A 17,196-nucleotide genomic window follows, 5' to 3' on the forward strand; every position below is an offset into this window, starting at 1 on the left:
TATAGTGATAGTTAAGACATTAACAAGATTATAGCCCATCACTACATTTCAGTGTTTACCTGGTACAATAAAACATATAATACTTAATTTAATAATATGACAGTATTGCACAGTTGTACTCACTAATGATAAAATATACCTTAACAAGCTACTGTGCAATCAAGAATCTCCGGAGGGGAAGGCCCCAAATCCTCGGCTTTGCCTATTGCCTGTTGCCGGGGCCGGGGTCAAAGCACTCGGCAGAGACGGTGCTCAGTGCTCGGTGTCGGAGAGCTGGTCGGAGGCTCGGAGTTTTCGGACGGACTCGGAGTCGGACTGTGGTCGGATGCTTCCAGGATGCTGCATCGGCAAGTTGGTGGTGCTGGAGGTTCACCGTCTGCGTGAGATGATGGGACTTGCGAGAGACTTTGAGACTTTTCACAGTGCTCATGGTCTGTTCTTATCAAATGACGGTATTAAATTTTGCACTGTTGTAACTAAATGTTATAATTATGTGTTTTTTGTCAGTTTTTCAGTCTTGGTCTGTCCTGTGTTTCTGTGATATCACACCGGAGGAATATTGTATCATTTCTTAATGCATGCATTACTAAATGACAATAAAAGAGGACTGTGTGTCCTCATAATCTAATCCGAAATAATTATCAAGCAATTAAAGAAAAAGGTGGTAATCATGTATTTTACCACTTTAAAAGTAATTAAATGCCACCAATGAGAAGTTTCACAGTAATTTCCACAAAGGGTCAGGCGTAATATGTGTTTGGGGGTCTGAAGCAACTCTTGTCCTGGTGTCATCTGCTGATCTGTGGTACTGCAGCCATGTTGTGACGTACGGCTCAGGATTCCACTGAACTAGAGGAGGTCTGTGTAGTTTAACAAACATCAGTGCTGATACATGATCTATGAGAGTCCTTGAGCATGTTGTTGTTATTATCAAGTTGATGTGACTGAATCCTCTCTCACACTCAGCTGTACTAATAGGAATAACTCGTGAACAGCTCAGTAATGGGTGTAAATCTTGGGGGATGCGGTGTCCACGATCCTCCACATAATCCCTGAAGGCATTTATTACAGAGGAAGAAGAAAGCTTAAACCTCTTACAGAGAGATGATATTGCAGCGTCTCCATAATTGGGCAGTATTTCAGCCGGCCAGTTATCTTTATCAAGGACACACATTTCATTTATCAGGGATTTATACATACTTTGAGGTTTAGAAGTTTGAGAACCTTTCAAGGATGTTGCCGTGAACATACGGTGCTGCAAATTGATTATGAGACTAGTAAGAAACTGTAGATAATTAATGGAGACAATTTTGCTGTTGCTTGTTAAGGTAATTTCTCCAATCTTCCCCTTTTCAACTGCCTCTTGAGCTTCTAGAGTTTTTGTACCAGGTTGGTCTTTCAGTCCATGCAGTGATCTTATGCTCTGTTGGATCAGTTTGTCTGCATAAACAATCATAGTGGTGCATTTCTGTAAACACTCTGACAGTAAACCAAGTTCATGCAATGTGTCATATGTTAGAGCTAAGTCCAATAGAAACTGTTCTGAAGAATCTTTTCAACAGACCTTCATAGGTTATTCTGTCACTCCCAGATCTTGTTTCATCCTTCATTGCTTTTTCAAAATGAAAACACAGTGCTTCGTAATTTTGTCACACTGCTGAAACTGTTCAAAACGAGCTAGCTACCCACCGGGTGCCCAGAACATGGCCTATTTTGCGAATTTGTTGTTCTAGTTGAGAGGCATATTCAGACAGTTCCTTTTGAGTTAGAGGTGATCTACTGTAAACAGAGTACAATTTGTCCATAAATGATTGAAAATGATTTATTCCATGAACTTCTCTCACCGAATCACCTACTGCAAGTTCTAATCTGTGATTAAGACAGTGCCAAATTGTCACATCAGGGTAATGTTCATTGAGAATTGTAGCAACACCAGATTTGACACCAACACATTACGCTCGCCCCATCACTGGCAAATGCTACAAGGTTCTGTTTCAAGTAAGAGTCATCAAACCCATGGTTATTGAGACAGTTCAATAGATGCTTAGCAATAGTTGCAGCTTTCTGATCAGGCAGTTCAATTAGATCTAAAAACATAAAATGGGGATCACCTTCCTTATCACTTCCACATTTCAAATAAACTACTAGGGCGGTCTTAATGCTCAGGCTTGTTGATTCGTCAATGAGAACAGAAAATTTGCCATTTACCTGCTTCATATGCTGGCAAATTTTCTTTTTCATATTAATGGCTATGTGATTAATTATCTCTGTAGCACTAGTGAGGGAATGCAGTCCAATTCCAATGTCAGTACCATTTCCTTTTGAAGTTCCAATAAGCCAAAGTGATCAGAGTATGGTCTGTCATTCTGAGCTAAATAATATGCAGAACAAAAAATTGAACAAGTTGTCTTCAGATGCGAAGCATTCATGGTATCACATAATTTTCCAAGAGCATCTTCACTGGCTATAATTTCAACACTTAGAGCAGCAGTGGTGATAGTTTGTCATCCATTTTTCTTCAGTCCAAACACCTGAACAGGGATACAAGCCCGACTTCGAAGGACCATTACTTTTCAGAACTGCATTTGGACCGGGTTAGAAAATTTGAGCTAGAAGTAGGCGAAACACAGTTGTTGTCACTTTTGCAGTCTCTTGTACGTTATTCTTGTTACCCTCCTCGGCTTGTTCACGAAAGAAAGAAGTTAACGTTGTTTGCTTAGAAGCCTTAGGGCTGTTAGTGAGAAAAAATTTAATTTTGTATTAGCGAGTATCCACGGACCACCACAGATGTAGCCTCACTAAATGTTTTCTCACGCATAATTTTGCCATCAACAGGGGTATGCTTCTGTGACATGTCCTGTAGCCACACAGTTAATGCTTTCACAAACACGAGGAGTTAGTCCTGACGAAGGGTCTCGGCCCGAAACGTCGACTGTGCTTCTTCCTAGAGATGCTGCCTGGCCTGCGGCGTTCCACCAGCATTTTGTGTGTGTCACTTAATGCTTTCTCAGTCTTTGCAAACACTTTATCACAAACCAGAGAGGCCATTTTTTGCCGCTGTAGGGGTAGCACTAACACTTCCACAGATTACAGCTTCTTTCTGCTTCATTGTGCGGATGCTCGATTCGTTCTTACCGTTCTCGAGGCCCACTTCGGCAAGCGACACGCCACTTCTCAAAAGATCTAAGATTTTTATTTTCTCGGCGAGCAATGCTCGAAGCAACGAGTGCTGGGGAGGGACTGAGGATCTGTGAAATGGCGGGAGGCTACAGCAGGGTGTGCTGGGACAACGGGTCGAGCGAGGAGGAATTTCACAAATACCTAAATGAAAAACCAGTCACAGCTCCAGGATCACGCCCAAAACGATCAAATATCTGAATGTTATTAGTGGTATTTTCCCCACCAGCCACCACCCCCTGTCATCAACCCCGGCTTCCGCAAATTTTCCTCTATTTCTTTCTTTTTCAATCTTTTTATTAATTTCAAAATACAGAAGCAGAACATAGCCATAATACAAATAGAAGGAGATGTAATGTTACACTTAAAAAAATTAATTGCAAAACCAAGTAGTGGAAATTAACAAAGCTCCCAAACATGTAGAACTAACCACGGATAATACAAAATAAAAAAAAACTGGGAAAAAAAATGAAAAAGGAAAAAAAAACAAAAAAAAAACCCCAAAGAAAAACAAAATTAATCAACTAACCTAAAAGACTTGGACAAAACTAACAACTTAAAAATGGAAAAGAAGAAAACCTTAGTGTCGACGACTCCAATCCCCTCCAACAACAGTACAGGGAGATAAAACAAGTTAGGAAATGATCAAATTACATCAAATGAAAATGCTGAATGAATGGCCTCCAAGTTTTTTCAAATTTATTGGAAGGGTCATAAACCACACTTCTAATTTTCTCCAAATTCAAACACACCATAGTTTGTGAAAACCAATGAAATACAGTAGGAGGGTTGATCTCTTTCCAATTCAGCAAAATGGACCTTCTAGCTATTAAAGTAAGAAATGCAATCATCCTTCGTGATGAAGAGGTTAAATTATTTAAGTCTATCATTGGTAGTCCAAAGATAGCAGTAATTGGATGAGGTTGTAAGTCTATAGTTAGGACCGTTGAAATAATATCAAAAATATCTTTCCAATATTTCTCCAACAAGGGACATGACCAGAACATGTGCGTTAAAGAAGCTATCTCGGAATGGCACCTGTCACATATTGGATTAATATAAGAGTAATAACGAGATAGTTTATCTTTGGACATGTGAGTCTATTTACTACACGGCCGCTATTAAACTCCAAGGGTCCCGGCCCGAAACATCGACTGTAACTCTTCCTATAGACTATAAACTCCGGTTGGAGGAACAACACCTTATATTCCATCTGGGTAGCCTCCAACCTGATGGCATGAACATTGACTTCTCAAACTTCCGTTAATGCCCCACCTCCCCCTCGTACTCCATCCGTTATTTATTTATATACACACATTCTTTCTCTCTCTCCTTTTTCTCCCTCTACCCCTCTCACTATACTCCTTGCCCATCCTCTGGTTCCACCCCACCCCTTTTCTTTCTTCCCAGACCTCCAGTCCCTGATCCTCTCATATCCCCTTTTGCCTATCACCTGTGCAGCTCTTGGCTCCATCCCTCCCCCTCCTGTCTTCTCCTATCATTTCGGATCTGCTCCTCCTCCTCCCACTTTTAAATCCCTTACTCACTCTTCCTTCAGTTAGTCCTGACGAGGGGTCTCGGCCTGAAACGTCGACTGTACCTCTTCCTAGAGATGCTGCCTGGCCTGCTGCGTTCACCAGCAACTTTGATGTGTGTAATCCAGAGGAAAGCTTGCGCGTCTGGGGCCGGCTCGGCGGCAGGAGCTGCCGGGAGACTGTTCAATGGCGTCCTGGCCGCCTTGGGGTGGGGCTCCGCTCCGGATCTGCTGCCTGGGTGTAACTCCCGGAGCCTTCGTCCCTCCCGACGCCGTTCACAGGACGGCCGGGTCTATCCACCCGGAGCCGGGGATCTGACTCGCGAGGACCGGGGCGCGCCCAGAACGCCGGGTGGGCTCGCGCTCTACGTCGTGTGGGGGAGGGGGGTGCGGACCTCCCCCTCCCCCTCCCCCCCCACCCCCGTCCGTCCTGTGGGGTGCGGCCCGGGTCCGAGAGGAGTTCGGTTCCCGTGTGCCGCCGGCGCGGGGGCCCTGCGTGAGGCTCGCCGCTGGAGAGACAGGGAGAGACTCGCACGCTCAGCTCTCCCTTCCGTGGGAGCTGCAAGTGAGAGCGACGGGCAGGACGCACCGCACTCCCACACTAGACGCGTCACAGCAAATCAATTACACCAAGTAATATATATATATATATATATATATACACACACAAACACACACGCATATATTACACAGAGCGTCATAGGAAGTCATTCCTGCCTGTGGCCATCAAACTTTACAACTCCTCCCTTGGAGGGTCAGACACCCTGAGCCAATAGGCTGGTCCTGGACTTATTTCCTGGCATAATTTTCATATTACTATTTAATTATTTATGGTTTATTACTTGTCAATTATTTATGGTGCAACTGTAACGAAAACCAATTTCCCCCGGGATCAATAAAGTATGACTATGACTATATTTACACTAAAAATGGCGCAACCCCCCCCCCCCACCCACAAAGTAGTGAGGTAGTGTTCGTAGGTTCAATGTCCATTCAGGAATCGGACGGCAGAGGGGAAGAAGCTGTTCCTGAATCGCCGAGTGTGCGCCTTCAGGCTCCCGTATCTCCCTCCCGACGGTAACAGCGAGAATTGGGATGCAGCAGCACGAGTAGTAATCACGTCGATTGCGCTCTCCCCCGTTTCCGGAGGCGTTGTTGAAGTCTCCCGCGGCTGGGGATTGAGTGTTCCAGGGCAGGATAAACGGAATGAAAGAGGCAGCCCGGAGAGGGAAGGATGGGACTGGGAGAGAGAGGAGAGAGCAGGGACCTTCGCTCGGAAAATCGCGGCGTGGCACCCGTTTTGAAACATCGAGGGTAAGGGGACGTTGGCGGGAGCTGTCCGAACACCCCACGAGCAGGGTAAATCAGGAAATGAGACTTCGACTCGACTTGGGGTAACGCGGCGCCGACGGGAATACATTCAGACGGGGCTGTAGCCGTGGGAGGTGAGGTTTGCCGAGATAACACGGCAGAAATGTGGAGGTTGTTGAGTGACCCACTTACATGGGGTCCTGGACAGGTTAAGATACAGGAGCAGAATCAGGCCATTCAGCCCATCGAGTCTACTCGTGGCCAATCTCGGATGATCCCACTCAACTCCATACACCTGCCGTCTCACCATATCCCTTGATGCCCCGACCGATCAGGAAACTATCAACTTCCGCCTTAAATATATCCACGGACTTGGTCTCCACCGCAGTCTGTGGCGGAGCATTCCACGGAATCACTACTCTCTGGCTTAAAAGAAACCGTCCTTACCTCTGGTCTAAAGGGTCACCCCTCAATTTTAAGGCTGTGCCCTCTAGTCCTGGATACCCCCGCCACAGGAAACATCCTCTCCACATCCACCCTATCAACATTCGGTGGGTTTCAATGAGAAACCATCCCCACACATTCTTCTAAATTCCAGCGAGTTCAGGCCCAAAGCTGCCAAACGCTCCTTATCTGTTAACCCCTTCATTCCCAGAATCTCTCCAATGACAACACATCCCTCCTCAGATATGGGGCCCAAAGCTGTTGGCAATACTCCGAGTGCGGCCCGACTGATGTCTCATAAAGGCTCAGCATTATCTCTTTGCTTTTATACTCTATTCCCCTTGATATAAATGCCAACATTGCATTTGCCTTCTTTACCACAGACTCAACCTGTGAATTAACCTTCTGGCAGTCCTGCATGAGGGCTCCTAAGTCCCTCAGCACCTCCAATGTTTGAACCTTCTCCCCGTTTGGATAATAGTCCGCACTATTGTTCCTTTTACCAAAATGCATTATCATAGATTTCCCAACACTGTAGTCCGTCTAACACACATCAAAGTTGCTGGTGAACGCAGCAGGCCAGGCAGCATCTCTAGGAAGAGGTACAGTCGACATTTTGGGCCGAGACCCTCCGCGAGTCCTGAAGGACGGGTCCCTCGGCCCGAAACGCGTCGCCTGTCTGTCCTGACGAAGGGTCTCGGCCCGAAACGTCGACTGTCCCTCTTCCTAGATATGCTGCCTGGCCTGCTGCGTTCACCAGCAACTTTGATGTGTGTGTTGCTTGAATTTCCAGCGTCTGCAGAATTCCTCGTGTTTGCTGTCGTCCACCTTTTGCCCATTCTTCCAATTTGTCTCAGTCCTGCTGCAGTCGCATTCCTCCCTCAGCACCACCTACCCTTCCGCCTATCATCCGCAGACTCTGCCACAAAGCCATCGACTCCACTATCTAAATCACTGACCAACTTTGTGAAAAGTTGCAGTCCCGATACTGACCCCTGAGGGGCAGCACTGGTCACCGAGGCGTTTATACCACTGAGACCGCGACAGCCCGGCAGGCTCAAAGAGGCATGATTGGCTTCAGCCAAGAGGAACAGGAGTCGGACAGGGCCCTTGAGAGTTATAAGGTAAGGAAGGAGCTCAACCAGGAACCCGGGTGAACACGAGAAGGCCTTGGTGAGTAGGATGAAGGAAACCCCCAAGGACTCCTACAAACACACGAGGAACAGGAAGATGCCCAGAGTGAGGGTCGGGCCGATCGGGGACAAGGTTCCCTCCGATTTGTGATTGACCGGTGGGCGCTGCGCGATTTTGCTTTTGCCCGGCGACAACGCCATGTGCGCACTGAATTTTACATAGAGAGGGATTCACTTTAACGGCTAGCGAAACACTGTCAGTAAGAACTTCGATCCCCTCTGGGTCTGATCGTGTCCCCTCTCGCTCATCTGCGCTCTCACGAAACATACGTCGCCGGCCTGTGTCGGGTAATGAAGGATTTTCTCGCCGGATCCATATGTAATGTGCTTGCTAAATGACGCGTTAAAAAGTCCAGTTTCCAAATCTCACTCCACTTCTTCCCACCTGTCAAATTCTCCAGCGACTTTTGCATCGTGACAATACACGCGGGTAACACCAGTTTCCGAACTGCACGTAAATATTTCCCGTAGCCGCACGTTCCTGACCTCATGCGCTCTCGGTGTAGCAGTTTCCACTGTTGCACTGAGCCTTCCCGCTTTCAATGGACCGGCTGTTCTTTTGCGCTTCACGCCATTTGCTTCTTCAGAATTCGACACGGTGAATCAATAATTTCTTCAATAAAAACAGTATAAATCAGCCGGTTCTAAACTCTGCAGAGAAATCATCGCAAATCCACCGTCCGCGCCAGAAACCGGAAAGGGAAATGTGATTGTGTACCATAGTGAAATGAACTTCATACGCCGACGGGGTCGAGGGTGACGAACTGTTGTGCGGAGTTTACACTCCTGCGTGCACGAGCAGCAAAAGATGTGTGTGCGCGCACGCGAGAGGGGACATTGACCGGGGATTAAAGGGGAAATAAGCGCCCCGAGGCGGCAAAGGAGGAGGTAGTGGAGGCCTTTAACGAACACCTTGCTTCAGCGTTCCGCAGTGAGAGGGGCCTGGTCCAATATGAGTTTCGTAATAGGAGAAGGTGAAATAATATTCCATGGATGTGGGATGGGTAAACGGGTCTGAAACCAGAGTAAGTAATCGAGGTCGCGCATTAGCCGGGAGGCTGCGACTGGTGTGGGGTCGCCGCGGGGGTCCCAGCTGTTCGCTCTGTTTCTCTCTCTGTCGACGCTGGGCATTTCCGGCACCCCTTCTTCGGAGCTAAACCTGAAGCCGTTCGTTCCTTCGTTCTCTCTCTCTCTCTCGTTCTCTCTCTCTGTCTCTCTCGATCTCTCTCTCCCTTGTTCTCTCTCTCTCTCTCGTTATGTTTCGTTCTCGTTCTCTCGTTCTCGTTCTCTCTCTCTCGTTCTGTCTCTCTCTTGTTTTATCTCTCTCTCTCTCTCGCTCTCTGTCTCGTTCTCACTCGTTCCCGTTGTTTTTCTCTCGTTCTCTCTCTCTCTATCTCTTTCACTCTCTCTCTGTCTCTCTCTCTCTGTCTCTTTCTCTCGTTCTCGCTCTCTCTCTCTCTCTCTCTTTCTCTCTCTCCATCTCTTTCACTCTCTCTCTCTGTCTCTTTCTCTCGTTCTCTCTCTGTCTCTCTCTCTCTGTCTCTCTCTCTCTCTCGTTCTCTCTCTCTGTTTCTCTCTCTGTCTCTCTCTCTCTCGTTCTCTCTCTCTCTGTCTCTCTCTCTCTCTCGTTCTCTCTCTCTCTCGTTCTCTCTCTCTCTGTCTCTCTCTCTCTCTGTCTCTGTCTCTCTCTCTCTCTCTCTCTCTCTCTCTCTCTCTCTCTCTCTCTCTCTCGTTCTCTCTCTCTCATCAAACTCGACAGTTTTTTCCTGATGGTTTTTTAAATGATCATAATCACCCGGTAGTCACTGTTTATGAACCCGTGAATTTTCTTGAAAAAAAACTTGATCATGTCTTCCCTTCTGAAGAGCCCGTGTTGCGCTGCATTTTAAAACATTGCCACCCGTTTCCGTACGCGTTTTTCACTGCGCTGCAATATTTGTTTTTCCAATTGTCGAACGTCTCACTGCGGTCTACCAGGCCGGGTTCGTTTGGAAAATACCGCACCGCAGGCGCTACGTTCCGTAACTTCGAAACAGTAAATTAATTCAAAGGAAGACATGGGTGTCCGAAATGCGGGTCTAACTTCGAGTTCCGAATCGACTTTAAGCGAGGCGCTGCGGGTCACCTGGTATGAAAACAAGAGCGCGCCTCGCTTAAAGCAAACTTTAACCCGTAATGAAAGAGTGAAACGAACAAGAATCAATATTTAGATATATACGCACAAACACACCCACTCATACACGCGATTACTCAAATATTAAATAGACGACAGTCACAATCTGCCGGTTTTTTTTATCTTCTCACCACTAAAAGCACCCTGTCCCGCCTCCCCCGTACGGAGTCCGTCTACACCCCTCGCTGCCTCGGTGAAGCGGGCAGGACAACCAAAGCCCCTACCCCGGACATGTTCTCTTCCTCCCCTGTCCCATCGGGCCGAAGCCTGAAAGCAGGCCCCACCGGGCTTTCGCCCCGCCGACAGCGGACTGTTGAAGGGCCAGAATCGGGTACTGTACATATTGTCACTGGCGTGCGTCTCACGCCACTCGCCAACGGGGAGGGTTTCCCCGGATGCCAACCACCTTAATTCCGATCTTCACTCCCATTCCGACATGTCAGCCCGCGGTCTCCTCTCCTCTGGGGCGTAGAGCCCACTCTCAGGTTGGCGGAGCAACGCCACATATTTCGTCCGGGCAGCCTCCAACCTGAGGGCATGAACATTGATTCCTCCAGCTTCCTGTAATTCCTCCTCCTCCCTTCCCTCTGCTCCCGTTCCCCACTCCGGCTCCCGCCTTCCCTCCTCCTCACCTACATTGCACCTCTTCCCGGTGCCCCTCCCCCTCCCGCTCCCTTTCTCCCATTGGCCACTCTCCCCTCTTATCAGATCCCTTGTTCTTCAACCCTTTACCCTTTCCACCATCACCTCCCAGCTTCTGACTTCACCGGCCCCTCCCCCCCCCCACACACCCACCTGGCTTCACCCCTCACTGTCTAGTTTGTACGTCTCCCCTTCTCTCAACCCAATTCCACCTTCTTATTCGGGCTTCTAACACGCTTCCTTCTCGGCCCGAAACGTTGCCTGTTGATTCCCGTCCACAGACGCCGCCTGGCCTGCTGAGTTCCTCCGGCATTTTGTCTGTGTGCGTGTGTCAGTCGTGAAATCTGACGTTTAGTGACAGCAGTACCATGCACGGGTAACAAATTACCAAACAACAAATAAATAAGCAAATAAACACACGGATAGGCAGATTAGTAAATGGATAGAGAGATAGATAGAGAGATGGATAGATAGATAGACAGAAATAGATTTCCTTGTGTTTGAGAGATAGATATAGACGGATAGATAGATAGATAGATAGACAGACAGGTAGATAGACTAACGGATAGACACAAGAGGATAGTTGGATAGACATGTAGCCCCCCATCCCCCGGCAAGCCTCAGGGTCGCTCGGCTCGCTGTCGTCTAGGGAAACAGCCCTCGGCCCCGCCAAACTTGGTAATAAAGTTTGTGTGGATGCTGTGTGAGGTACCCCACCCCACCCAAATAACAGACAATACACCAGCAACACACATCAAAGTTGCTGGTGAACGCAGCAGGCCAGGCAGCATCTCTAGGAAGAGGTACAGTCGACGTTTCAGGCCGAGACACTTCGTTCGGACTGCCTGGCCTGCTACGTTCACCAGCAACTTTAATGTGTGTTGCTTGAATTTCCAGCATCTGCAGATTTCCTGTTGTTTGCGACAATACACCAGATACGATTAAATGAATTACAGTTTATAGATATTACTGGAACTATATAATTAATAGAGAATAAAATATAAAAGGAAAATAAAAGGCGCCACACTTATCAAAGTTCAATCTCTTCGTGCACAAATGGTTGGAGCTCAAGACCCTTCTTCTTGTTCCCCCTGCGACCCCTCTGACCACCTCGACCGGCCGCCTGGGACCAACCACGGTGGTCGACCAGACACTCCACACGAGTCCGTCTGCGTCTCCTCTCCTCACCGAAGACCCTGGACCTCAGACTCTGGCTCGGGGTCCGACCCCGTTAGCTGACTCACAGCACCTTGTCTATTCTCTCTGTCTCCATCGTGCCTTCTGCCCAACAACCCGTGTATCACAATAACTTGCAAACACACTAGGAAGAATACCATCTATCCCAGTTGGTTCGTTCGCCCTCTTATCAATAACATAACCCAAATAAGCTGCTAGTGAGAGAACTTTCTCAGCAGTTAACATAACAAAGAAGCCATTTTAATTAGCCTACGCAGTAACGTAAAAGAAGAAACCCCTTACAGAGAGATAAGTAAATAGATAGATACATAAACAACAGGAATTCTGCAGATGCTGGAAATTCAAGCCTACAGTTAGACAGATAGATAGGTAGATAGGCGGATAGATAGATAAATAGACAGGTAGATAGATGGATAGATTGATAGATGGATAAGGCGGATGGATAGAAAGATAGATTGATAAATAGATGGATAGGCTCTCTCTCCTATAAATGGATGGATAGATAGATAGACAGATAAACCGATAGATGGAGAGATAGACTATAGATAGATAGTGCCAAAGAGGGGTAAATAACGCAAACGAGGAGCACTGAGGAAGTGTTCATGGCTTCATGGACCATTCAGAAATCTGATTGTGGAGGGGAAGGAGCTGTTCCTGAATCAGTGGGTTGGGTCTTTGGGCTCCTCTACCCACTCTGTGACGGTGGTAATGAGAAGAGGGCACGTCCCGGATGAGGAGGGTCGCGAACGACGGGTGCCACCTTCTCCGGCAGATGCCCTCGTCGCTGGGGAGGCTTGTGCCCCGCGCTGGGGCCGGGGCCGGCAGAGTCTAACCCACACACACACCCCGCCCGCCCGCCCGCACCCTCCCATGATCCTGTGCATTGGAGCCTCCGTACCGGGCAAATACAACCGGTTAGACCGCTCTGTAGAAACCTGCAAAAAGGCTTCGATGAAAATGCTCTCATACTCCTGAGGGAGCAAGCCTGCTTCATGAGTGCATTGACACGCGGGGCCCAGGACGGGTCCTTTGAGATCTTCATGTCCAGGAACTTGAAGCTGCTCGCCATTCCCACAGCCTAACCACACCGCCCCCCTCCCCGCCCCTTGATGAGCACCAGACTGGGTTCCTTCAGCTTCCCCTTCCCGAGGTCCACAATCAATCCCTTGTCCTTAGATTATGAAAACACTCAGTCCTCGTTTATTGTCATTTAGAAATGCATACATGCATTAAGAAATGATACAATGTTCCTCCAGAGTGATATCACAGAGAACAGGACAAACCAAAGACTAACACTGACAGAACCACATAATTATAACATATAGTTACAGCAGTGCAAAGCAATACCATAATTCGATGAAGAACAAACCATGGGCACGGTAAATAAAGTCTCAAAGTTCCCGAGTTGATTGACTCCCGAGTCCCCGATAGCAGGCGGCAAAAGGGAGAAACTCCCTGCCGTAAACCTCCAGGTACTGTCAACTTGCCGATGCCTTGGAAGCAGCCGACCACAGTCGACACTGAGTCCGTCCGTCCGAAAACTTTGAGCCTCCGACCAGCCCCTCCGATACAGCCTCCCGAGCGCTATCCTCCGCTGAGCGCCTTCGACCTCTCCCTAGCCGCTGAAACACGCAAAGCTGAGGATTTCGGACCCTTCTGCTCCGGAGATTCCGGTTACCACACGGTAGCAGCGGCAGCGAAGCGGGCATTTCAGAAATTTTCCAGATGTTCCTCCGTACTCTCACGTCCGTCTCCATCAAATCAGAATTGTGCACGGTCCCCTACTTGACAGATTACAGACATCATTCACCGGAGAGGCCGTGCGCTACCGTCGCGTCGCCATCTTCTCCCCCGCTTCCTCCCTTGTCCTTACTGGCGTGGAGTGGAAGGTGCTTGTTATAACACCACTCAACCAGCTGATCCGCCTCGCTCCTGTACGCCCCCTCGTCGCCATCTCAAACTCTGTTCTCCCATCGGCAGATCTATAGATGGCGTTTGAGCTCTGCCGAGGCACGCAGTCCTGGGTGTAGAGAGAGAGGGTTACACACACATCCCCGAGGTGCGCCAGTGAGGAGAGGGTGTTATCCCTGATCCGTACTGACTCTGGTCTCCCGGTGAGGGAGTCAAGGATCCAGTTGCAGAGGGAGGTACGGAGGCCCGGGATTTGGAGCTCGTTGATTAGCTCTGAGGGAACGATGGTGTTGAACGCTGAGGTGTAATCAATAAACAGCAGCCTGATGCAGGAACTTCCGTTGTCAACAAGATGGACCCCGACCTCATCACCTTCCCCGTTATGCCTTTGCGCCTCGCGGTCTGCCTGCCTGCGCTCCACTTCCTCTGCAGCTGCTTCATTCTGCAATCTGGCATTGCTTTAGACCAGAAGATAGAATGAGGCCATTCAGCCCATCTAGACTGCTCTACCATTTCACCATGTCCGAACCCATTTCCCTCTCAGCCTCAATCTCCTGCCTTCCCTCCCGCCCTGACCAATCCCTTCATGCTCTGACCAATCAACAATCTATCAATCTCTGCTTGAAATATCCCCAATGACATGACCTCCACAGATTCACCACCCTCCAGCTGAAGAAATTTGCCTTTTCAACATCAATGCCTGGTGCAATAAACTACTGGACGATACACAAGAAAGGATTTTCACCGTGCTGCGGTGCTTGTGAGGGTCGGAAAATGTTGAGGCCCCAGTGAGATTCGAACTCACGACCCCTGGTTTACAAGACCAGTGCTCTAACCCCTGAGCTACGGAGCCTCCTTGTACAGTCGCCTCCTGACTCCACCTGTTATTGTTCTGGAGATCTGGGTATGCCCGACATAAACAGTGACGTCCTTCAGTCTGAACGGTTTCAAAGGTCAGAGTGAATTTATGATCAAACTACATATGTGTCAACATGCCCATATCACCCTGAGATTCATTTTCTTGCGGGCATTCACAACAGGTACGAAGGAAGGCAGTGAAAAACCGCACACAGAGACAAACAACCAATACGCAAAAGAAGACAAACTCTGCAAATAAAAAAAAACACAAATACGGTGGATTCTGGTCAGTAGATCAGGACAGCCACTAATTTGAGACAACTCTTCCAGAACAAAAACCAATGGGGAAAACAGCCAGGATTCCCTGCGTTTATTTGGGACACCGTGCCTCTTAATCGGGACAGGAGACGGTTGCCGAGCAGTTTCCAACTGGCGTCAGTTGCGTGAACGTCCCGTGGCCCTCAGACACTACCCTGCGTTCAGAGCGAAGAGTTTGTAAATAGCGACACATGGCGTGTGTTTGCGTTCAAAAAGCAGAGGTTCTCCTCACTGATCATTGGCAGCAGATAAGCAGAAAGACAATATAGAATTATTTCGCTCTCTGCCGTTTCAAGCATTCAGGCTTGGAGACTCCCGAAGTGATTTCACGACTTCAACAAGTTAGGCGCCGCGAAGAATTTGAAGGTGTCGGCAATCGTCTTGAGTGTTACAATGAGAATGAAGATTTGGAGGACGCAATGGGTGAAAACACTCTGTGAAGGTGGTCCACGATCTGCACGAAGTGTCTGCGCGAATTTTGCTCATTGACAGTCAATCAAAGGAACTCGGTTGTCCGTCGTCTCCGACCATGTCAGCGAAGCCCGGGCAGAAGAGTTTTTAAAGGGACAGATCCACTCTCTCGACCTCGGAAGTCCGGGTCTTGTGGGACGAGTAGTTGTCACAGACTGGGCTCTTCCTTGTTTGCAGTGGGTAACCACTCATTCCCTCCGCTCCCCGCTAAGTGTCGCAGAACGGCCCTCACGACTGTTGGATGTCGCGGCTCGTCTCCACCACCCAGTCGGCCGGAGTTGACTTCACACGCTAGGACAGGCCTGTCCCTATCTCACCGGGGTACGAGGCCCGCCGGCTACCCTCCCCTGGTCCGGGCCCTCCTGTCGAAGCGGTGCACCCGGGTTTGTGGACAGACAGCGGCTTGGAGCCGCAGGTGAGAGCCGAGGGTCCGGTGGGGGCCAAAGGCGAGTTGGGCTGCCCCGGAACGGAAGGACACCGTACGGACAGCGGGGTGGTCAGCTCAACCACTGACCCAGGTTCAAATCCCGCTGCTGCCTGTACGTTCTACCCGGTTTCCTCCCGATGCCGCGGTTTCCTCCTACAGCCCAGATTCCTCCTGGTTGGTAGGTTAACTTGGCATTGTAAATTGCCCCGTGACGAGGCTAGGGGGTAAATTGGGGGGATGCTGGGCTTGAAGGGGCGGGACGGCCTATTCCCCGCTGTTTCGCAATCGATAGATAATAGATAGACCCCTACCCCTCCCCGAAGGCCCCACACGTGGCCGGGTGCAGTGGCGAGTCCCGCCGTCTGTAACCGTTAGAACTAATACTGTACACGGTTTATTAGCAGCCGGCCAGCGGTGCAGTGGCGTCAGCTACCGGACTTCGAGGCGAGTTGCAATCCGGCTGGCTCTTTGCGCGCTTTCCATCCGTGCCCGCCTGCAACAGGATCTCGGTAAAATCACAGGGGGAGAAAAGCGGCAAAAGTCCCCCCCGATGCGCCACAAGGCGCGAAAAGGAACAACAATACAGAATACTGAGAACGAGCATTGTAGAGTTTGGAGATGAAGGAGAAGGGGGTCGGTTCCAAAATGGACTCCCCCAACCTTCAGAAGGTGAGCACATCAACACGGAGCGGGGACACAACAAAACAAGGACCCCTCCCACCCAGGCCCGGCTCTCCGGATTCACACCACCAGTTCCGGGAACAATTATTACCCCGCAACCATCAGGCGCTCTTGAACCGAAGTGGGGTCACTTCACTCACCCCAACACGGAACTGGTTCCACAACCTATGGACTCACTTTGAAGAACCCGTCTCCCGCATGCCCACCCCATGCCGATCCCGTCTGCTAACGTCAATCACGTACTCCCCCGACATCAGGGGCCACGGACCCTGGGCTAATGCTAACGTGTCGGGGTGTAGCAGGGTGGAGAGTGAGGGACATTGAGGGTAGGAGAGGATGGAGAGAGGGGGAGGAGGGAGAGGGATGAGCGAGAGAGGGAGAGGGTCAGGGAAAGAAAATGAGAAACGGGTATATAGAGAGAGGAGAGGTGGGAGAGAGGTGCAGAGAGAGAGAGAGAGAGAGAGAGAGAGAGAGAGAAACGGTAAGGCCCAGAGATTCTGCAGATGCTGGAAACCTTCAGCCAACACACACACACACACACACACACACACACACACACACACACACACACACACAGACACACACACACACACACACACACAGACACACACAGACACACACAGACACACACACATTCTCACACACACACACACACAGACACACACACACTCACATTCTCACACACACACAGACACACACACACACATTCTCACACACACACACACAGACACACACACACACACACACACACACAGACACACACACACACACAGACACACACACATTCTCACACACACACACACACACACACACACTCACATTCTCACACACACACAGACACACACACACACACACATTC

At 49.2% G+C, this 17,196-nt stretch overlaps 1 non-coding gene across 1 annotated transcript; it reads right to left on the reverse strand.

Annotated features, from left to right (window-relative positions):
• Positions 1–14,362: 14,362 nt before the first annotated feature.
• trnat-ugu (transfer RNA threonine (anticodon UGU)) lies at positions 14,363–14,435 on the reverse strand. The gene has a single exon. It is a non-coding gene; the product is annotated as a tRNA-Thr (tRNA).
• Positions 14,436–17,196: the final 2,761 nt, after the last annotated feature.

Source organism: Mobula hypostoma, chromosome 31 (assembly GCF_963921235.1).
Source record: "Mobula hypostoma chromosome 31, sMobHyp1.1, whole genome shotgun sequence".
NCBI classification, from domain to species: domain Eukaryota; kingdom Metazoa; phylum Chordata; class Chondrichthyes; order Myliobatiformes; family Myliobatidae; genus Mobula; species Mobula hypostoma.